We start from the raw sequence: 8715 nt of genomic DNA, 5'->3' as shown, positions 1-8715 counted from the left end.
TCACGTGACTATTTTTAATTATTTTTATTTTGTTGCAACAAAAATCAATTTTATACTCTTTTAAATATATATAAATGGTACCACACTATTTTAATATTATGGTTGGGAGGGTATAACCATAATATTATTAATACTTTTTTTTTCAAAGTTCAACAAGGTCTCAGTTTAAATATATGTACATATATTTTTGCCTCAACAAATAATGCAATTGCAAACAAAAATAATTCTCTTTTATTAATCACAGTTTTGTTTTTTAAGTTTTTTTATTTGTTATTCAAAGAAAAAATGTAAGGGGAAACCTCAACATTAAGGTAAAGATAATATTAACAAAATGTCAATTACTTGTTTGGGTTTTTATAAACTTGTTTCCACTTTTAAATAGAGTTATAAGAATGTGATAGCAAAAATGTTTAAAAATAACAATTTATGCATAAAGATAACCAAACAATTTCAACAGTTTCCATGTTTTCCACGGGTTTCCACCTTTGGCTCCCAAACACAACAAAGTTTCATGAAAGTTTAATACCCTCAAAGTATTTGCATGGACCTGTATTTAAAATTTATTTTGGTTTAATTTGATAGGCTTTTCTTTTGTTATGTTATCTTAATGGGAAGCAGTGGTTGTTAAAGTCTGTGCTTCTAAACAGTTAACAAGAGTGAAATTGGTATCACAAGCAAATTAAATCTAAAAAGCTTGGTAAAAATTCTGTTATTAACTCTTTTGCTAAAACAGAGTGCTCAGCAAGGGAAAGCAATACACCTTCTCATAGAAGATTGTGAGCATCTATTTTAGCAGTTAAGCATTACATTTAGCATAAAATATTAGTAATGCACCTCTAATGAAAATGAATGTCTATACAACAATTGCAAAAATATAGCTTGTGATATCAAAGATTCGGTCCCTCTTACATTGTAAAAAAAATAATTTAAACTTTGTATTAAGTTTGGTTTACTGAAAACAAAAACAGAAAAAGGAAAACAAACAAAAAACTTTACTATGTTAACTAACAAAAGTTGTTTAAGTTGCATCCCACAGACCAAAGACACCAGAAAATATCAGTATACAGCGAAGAAAGCCCCAAGCATCAAGAAAAGAAAAATGAAGTGCTTTATAAATAAGAGACCAGTCAAATACACCTCTGTCTACGATATGTGGACAATTAAGTTAACAATCAGCTAAAAACCATTAGCTGGACCAGGATAAACTGTCATTTAATTTCAACTTGGTGACTGTGTAAAAACAACTGTATTATTGCTGTACTACTGTATTATCACTGTACTGTTGTATTATTGCTGTATTGTATTATTGCTGTACAACATTTACAATGTGCATAATAATTGCTAAACTGTTTAACCAACACACAGGTAAAAATTAACAAATAAATGGTAGCAAACAACATGAAGACAAATTGGTAAAGAAATTAAGTTACACAGTAACTACAAATTGGGTAAACAAATTCCCTGTTAGCACCTGTCATAATTTGGGTTACTGACACTGCATCCTAATTAAGGCACATGTTATTCAAAACAATCTTGTTCAGTGTCTGGATACCAATACTACATCCTGACACAGCAATATTTGATAAATTGGTTACTGTCCATTCAGTAGGTTATCTGGAAGACAGCATCTATAAGAAACAACTGGATCTACATCAACTACTAGTGTATCACAGAGCAGTTCAAACAATGGAACAGAGAAGCTAGCCACATCTGTTACCTGCCCAGTGAAAAGAAAAGGAGTACTTGTGGCAACTTAGAGACTAACAAATTTATTAGAGCATAAGCTTTCGTGAGCTACAGCTCACTTCATCGAATGCATCCGATGAAGTGAGCTGTAGCTCACGAAAGCTTATGCTCTAATAAATTTGTTAGTCTCTAAGGTGCCACAAGTACTCCTTTTCTTTTTGCGAATACAGACTAACACGGCTGGTAATCTGAAACCTGCCCAGTGAAGCTTACCAGAGGGTGACAACCAGTAGTAAGAGGTAATCTATAACATGGATGGACAGTACTGGGTAGTAACTAATTACAATATTTTATATATAAAGGCCTCAGACATAGTGTCACTACTCCAAATTTCTCTTTTACTTCTCATATACATAGCACCGTGGGACACATTATCACAATCCCTATCTCAGTATTTCAAAATACTCAGCCTATTACTAATAATGATACAGATGGTAACTGTAATTGCCCTAATAAAAGTGGGTTGCTATCTGCAGTACCACAAGGGCCAAACTACAACAACAGATTGGAAAAGGATTGTTATGCTTGGATATAAAGTGCTGTTATATGTACACATACATACTATGCATATATGCCCGTATACACTACAAATATACACACCATATCCATATTACTGAAATATATTAATTATATGAGAGTGTCTCTAAGAGTCAATTATAAAACTATGTTGCACAGTCGAGGTCCCGGGCCTATCATTCCCAGGCCCACCATAAGGAACTAAAAAATAATTGGATAATAAAATCCGTCTATCGGTCATATGGGGGAATGTGCAGATTAACGGACAGACAGGGCATGAATGTAGGGATGATAAAACGAGGTAACCACATAACAGTGTTTAGCCCACTGGGTTATCTTTAGTCCATGCATTATGCTTTTCCAGCACACTGGGTAAACATCCTCCACATAAAAGGACAAAAAGTGGGGGAATGTAGTGAGATGAGGCCCTGGAACATAAACCCTTGTATCAGAGGCCAGGTATGAGGCCTAAGGCCTGGGCTAAAGTAATGGTCAAGACTTTGCTAACATAAAGCAAAGTTAAGCTGTGAGCCAGAGGCAGGCCCTGCTCACAGAAGCTGGCAAGGAAAGGGCTGATGTTGCAAAAATACACATACCTAAAAGTCCTGGACACTAGAGATACAAACATATGCCAGGACGGTACCAGAGCACTCCGATTCTTGCACATTCCACACAGATAACAAAGAACAGGCTGACCCATTCTAAAGATGGAGGCAAAAGGGTAATATGCTGGGTAGACTCGTTTTGTTTGAACCAACATGTACAAGGTGAGAGGTGGCACCTTACTGCGTAGAGGGGTTGTACCTCAATACGTCAGGAGTGATGGGTAACTTGTTTGTACCTGTGTATAAGAGTGCATCCCTGGGGCGGTGTCTTTGTCTGGCCTAGGGGGCACTGGAGTGTCCTGCCACTGACTGAGCTGTGTCCATTGTCAGGGAGCACGTATGTACTGCAGAACTGTAGACATCTGATCCAGGGAGCTAAAGACTGTGTTTCCTTTGGCAATAAACCTGGCCGGGTGCCTTCGTACCTTATCAGCGTCTGTGATCATTAGTTCTCCCACGGTCTGCTGTGCCAGTGACTTGCACAGAGCCGGGGCAGCACACAGAGGGAACACTCGCATGCAGCCGACTGTTATCAACATTGAATAGAGCAGAGCACCACACTGGTGGCATCTGACAACACTAGGGAAACGGAAAGTCTCTCCTCTCTGTCTGGCTAGGGATGTGGGATGGACTCTCTTTTCTGGCTGGTGGCATAGGACAGGTCTCTCTCTTTTTGCTCAGATACAGTTGTGGATAGTTTCTCCGCTCAGCAAAGTTGGGAGCATGGGATAACATGGTCTCTTCTCTGCTGGTGGGGAGGATTTCTCAGAAGAACAGAGGGTAATACCAAAGTCAAGGAGTGCAGAGCTGGACTAGACAGCTGAACCACTGAACCGAACAGGAACTGCAGGGAACAAACTGTGGAGGGAGAACATGGGTTTGTTGGACAGAAGGACCAATACATGGGATGATGTGGCAAGTTGGAGAGGGGTGAGACTATCAAGACAGACACCATATCCCTGTTTTTCCATCTCTCTTGGCAGTGAGAGGATTTTGTACCCTTCCCTTTTCTCATGTTTTGAGAGAGGGGACAAAATCTTAATTCTTCCATCTCTCAGAGCTGGGCGACCTTGGGGACCTGAGGGCTGATACCGGAGAGAGGAAGTGAGAAGGTGGCAGTGATGGAACTGGAAGTGGGAGTTTTGGCCATGTTTATTTTGGGGTATGTTGTTCCAGCCTGATACCAGCAGTGAAATGGCTTTGGTTTATTCTCACGGGAAAAATGAATGGATACAAATTCTCCTCCTCCTTAGGTTCTCTGTATAGGATTTTAGAGGAACTGTGCATGCTGCAAGTGTAACACCGACAGAACCCAGTCATCGGTGGGACCTCTGGAGCTTAATGCATGAGCCTCTACCGCATGAGCTAAAAGCCAACCGGCTGTTAGCTAAGGCTGTAGAGCAGACTCATTTTATCTCTCTAAGTGGTCTCAGTGCCACTAGAGAGGACAGAACACCACACCCGGGAGTTGTGTGGGTTACATACTTCCCCTAAAAAGAAAAGGAGTACTTGTGGCACCTTAGAGACTAACAAATTTATTTGAGCATAAGCTTTCGTGAGCTACAGCTCACTTCATTGATCCGATGAAGTGAGCTGTAGCTCACTAAAGCTTATGCTCAAATAAATTTGTTAGTCTCTAAGATGCCAAAAGTACTCCTTTTTTTTGCGGATACAGACTAACACGGCTGCTACTCTGAAACCTGTCAATACTTCTCCTAGCTGAGAAAGTGTGTCCCAAGCTTTAGAGTCTTCCCAGTTGAAATCCCAGATGAGCCCCCCATTTATGACGCTGACAGACCCTGGTTGTCAGCGGGCAGGATCAAACTGGGGACCTCTAGAGCTTAGTGCATGAGCCTCTACCATGTGAGCTAAAAGCTAACTGGCTGTTAGCTAAGGCTGTAGAGCAGACTCATTTAACTCTCTCTCTCTCTAAGTGGTCTCGGTGCCATTAGATGGGACAGAACACCACACCCAGGAGGTGTGTGGGATACACAAGCATCTGTGTGCACAGACTCTACAGGATTTTGTGTGGTTGTTGTTTCCAAGAAGGCAAATACTGTTCCGGGGCTGGCATCTATGCAGTGTGCAATAATCTGTGAGGGCCTGTGTTTGTAGCTATGGGAGTAAGGTTGAACCATCTATCAGCAACCCTGCAAGGGGGACTGGGACATTCTTTCAGGTATAGAGATATTGTGGAGCTGACTGGAAGGGGCACCATGTCAGTTGTCTACCTACATCACACATGAAACAAGCAAAAATTCTATAAAGAATTTCCTGGCTTTTAATTTTTGATCCCCACACACTTTCCTTGGATGTTTTTCTTACTACTCAGTCAGTTTAGCTAAGGTCATTCCAAAATAAATAATCCAACATTTCAAAAAAGTTTGAATTTTCTCTTGTTGCACAAGGTTAAATTAATTACATTGATGGCGGGGAGGAGGGGTTCTTTAATAACCAGTCTGTGCATGTTTCAGAGTAGCGGCCATGTTAGTCTGTATTCACAAAAAGAAAAGGAGTACTTGTGGCACCTTAGAGACTAACAAATTTATTTGAGCATAAGCTTTTGTGAGCTACAGCTCACTTCATCGGATGCCTTCAGTGGGGAAAAAAAATGCATCCGATGAAGTGAGCTGTAGCTCATGAAAGCTTATGCTCAAATAAATTTGTTAGTCTCTAAGGTGCCACAAGTACTCACAGTCTGTGCATGTGTATGATGGAGGGAAAATGTGCATGGAATCATCGTATTTTTGGCAATGGCTTTGGACACTACTAACCACTTCTTTCTTCTTCTTCTTTTTCTTTGATTCCCACCATCCGCTTAATAGCGATGATGGAGCCAAATGAAGTTTTTCCACCATTTTCTAACTTTTACTAGCTTCAAGGGTTCATTCATCTTTAAACCTTTTTGTTCTCTGTTATTCTTCACTGTGTGTATTCAACATGTCCTCGGTTTTGCACTAACCACTTGCATGATTGAAATTAAGCTTCTGTGTATAATATATGGAACATAACACCAATGTATTTAATATGTTACCTTGAAGTGTGATTCTACTAAAAATGTAGAGTTGAGAGGACATTGTGATAGAATGTTTACTGTCTTTTAAAGATATCCAGACCGTATTTGCACAGTTCACAAATTTTTTAAAAAGTGCTAACTGCCAGCCTTGCAAAGTTAACCTGGCATCTGAAAAATCAGACTGGAATCTGCTTTTGCATCTACCTTCTAAGTCCAAACCCAAGTGAGGTGTGTTACCGGTGTAGTTAACATGCTAATAAGCTCTACACAGACTTATGAGACAATAAACATGAAAACTGAGTATGTCATTTTACAGTCGCTTTTAAAACTAGAAACACAAAAATTGTGCTTTTTTGGTCATTTTAAAGCTATATTTTTCATATATTGTTTTACTGTGGGGGTTTTTTTTAAACATTTATTACACACTAACAGCGATGATTATAAAAACATGAGATGAAATTCTGGCCCCACTGAAATCAATGGGACTTTTGCCATTGACTTCAAAAGGGCCAGGATTTCACCAATGATTTTGAAAAAACAATACAGAAAAGTACATTGAGGTCCCTTTCAAACCACAAAGCTACACACACAGAGAGAGGACTAGGCTGGCATGAATTATCCTGTAGCTGCCCAATTAGGGAAAGCTGGTTCTCGAGACTTCACCAACAGAAGCACAAAATATTCTTCTCTGCTCGTAATAAACATATTGCCTGGTCCCAATCACCTGCCCCGTGTCAGGACTCTGCAGATGACCAGGCCTCTCACATGCAGGGGGCATTATGAGCAGGCTGCCACAGATTTATGGCCTGTGCTATGAGACAGATGAGAATGAAAAAAATAAATGACAGGCTCCACACCCCTGGAGGGGGAATAGTGGTAATAATAAACACCCCTCTGGGAAACAGGCACCCCTGTGATGCCCTGGCTCTTCAGCTCCTCCCATGTTGGCATGCCCCGCCCCTTCATTTAGCCCTGCCCACACCCCTTTGCCCCGCCCACGTCTCTCCAGCCCCCAGATCCACAGCCCTGCCCCTCACCTTTTAGTCCCGCCCACGTCTCTCCAGCCCCCCCGCCCCGTCCCCACAGCCCCGCCCTGCACCCCTTAGCCCCGCCCACGTCTCTCCAGCCCCCAGATCCACAGCCCTGCCCCTCACCCTTTAGCCCCGCCCATGTCTCTCCAGCCCCCAGATCCCACAGCCCCGCCCCTCACCCTTTAGCCCCACCCATGTCTCTCCAGCCCCCTGTCCCCACAGCCCCGCCTTCACCCTTTAGTCCCGCCCATGTCTCTCCAGCCCCCCCGTCCCCACAGCCCCGCCTTCACCCTTTAGCCCCGCCCACGTCTCTCCAGCCCCCCTGGCCCCACAGCCCCGCCACTCACCTTTTAGTCCCGCCCATGTCTCTCCAGCCCCCCGTCCCCACAGCCCCGCCTTCACTCTTTAGCCCCGCCCATGTCTCTCCAGCCCCCAGATCCCACAGCCCCGCCCCTCACCCTTTAGCCCCGCCCACGTCTCTCCAGCCCCCTGTCCCCACAGCCCCGCCACTCACCTTTTAGTCCCGCCCACGTCTCTCCAGCCCCCCGTCCCCACAGCCCCGCCCCTCACCCTTTAGCCCCGCCCATGTCTCTCCAGCCCCCAGATCCCACAGCCCCGCCCCTCACCCTTTAGCCCCGCCCACGTCTCTCCAGCCCCCCTGGCCCCACAGCCCCGCCACTCACCTTTTAGTCCCGCCCACGTCTCTCCAGCCCCCCGTCCCCACAGCCCCGCCTTCACCCTTTAGCCCCGCCCATGTCTCTCCAGCCCCCAGATCCCACAGCCCCGCCCCTCACCCTTTAGCCCCGCCCACGTCTCTCCAGCCCCCCTGGCCCCACAGCCCCGCCTTCACCCTTTAGCCCCGCCCACGTCTCTCCAGCCCCCAGATGCCACAGCCCCGCCCCTCACCCTTTAGCCCCGCCCACGTCTCTCCAGCCCCCCGTCCCCACAGCCCCGCCCCTCACCCTTTAGCCCCGCCCACGTTTCTCCAGCCCTCCCCTCGCCCCGGTCCTCACAGCCCCGCCCCTCACCCTTTAGCCCCGCCCACGTCTCTCCAGCCCCCTGTCCCCACAGCCCCGCCACTCACCTTTTAGTCCCGCCCACGTCTCTCCAGCCCCCCGTCCCCACAGCCCCGCCCCTCACCCTTTAGCCCCGCCCATGTCTCTCCAGCCCCCAGATCCCACAGCCCCGCCCTCACCCTTTAGCCCCGCCCACGTCTCTCCAGCCCCCCTGGCCCCACAGCCCCGCCACTCACCTTTTAGTCCCGCCCACGTCTCTCCAGCCCCCCGTCCCCACAGCCCCGCCTTCACCCTTTAGCCCCGCCCATGTCTCTCCAGCCCCCCGTCCCCACAGCCCCGCCTTCACCCTTTAGCCCCGCCCACGTCTCTCCAGCCCCCCGTCCCCACAGCCCCGCCTTCACCCTTTAGCCCCGCCCACGTCTCTCCAGCCCCCCTGGCCCCACAGCCCCGCCACTCACCTTTTAGTCCCGCCCATGTCTCTCCAGCCCCCCGTCCCCACAGCCCCGCCTTCACTCTTTAGCCCCGCCCATGTCTCTCCAGCCCCCAGATCCCACAGCCCCGCCCCTCACCTTTAGCCCCGCCCACGTCTCTCCAGCCCCCTGTCCCCACAGCCCCGCCACTCACCTTTTAGTCCCGCCCACGTCCTCCAGCCCCCCGTCCCCACAGCCCCGCCCCTCACCCTTTAGCCCCGCCCATGTCTCTCCAGCCCCCAGATCTCACAGCCCCGCCCCTCACCCTTTAGCCCCGCCCACGTCTCTCCAGCCCCCCTGGCCCACAGCCCCGCC

This window comes from Dermochelys coriacea, chromosome 6 (genome assembly GCF_009764565.3).
Source record: "Dermochelys coriacea isolate rDerCor1 chromosome 6, rDerCor1.pri.v4, whole genome shotgun sequence".
In the NCBI taxonomy this organism is placed as follows: domain Eukaryota; kingdom Metazoa; phylum Chordata; order Testudines; family Dermochelyidae; genus Dermochelys; species Dermochelys coriacea.
The sequence above is the reverse complement of the archived record's forward strand: the minus strand, read 5'-3'. Positions refer to the sequence as shown.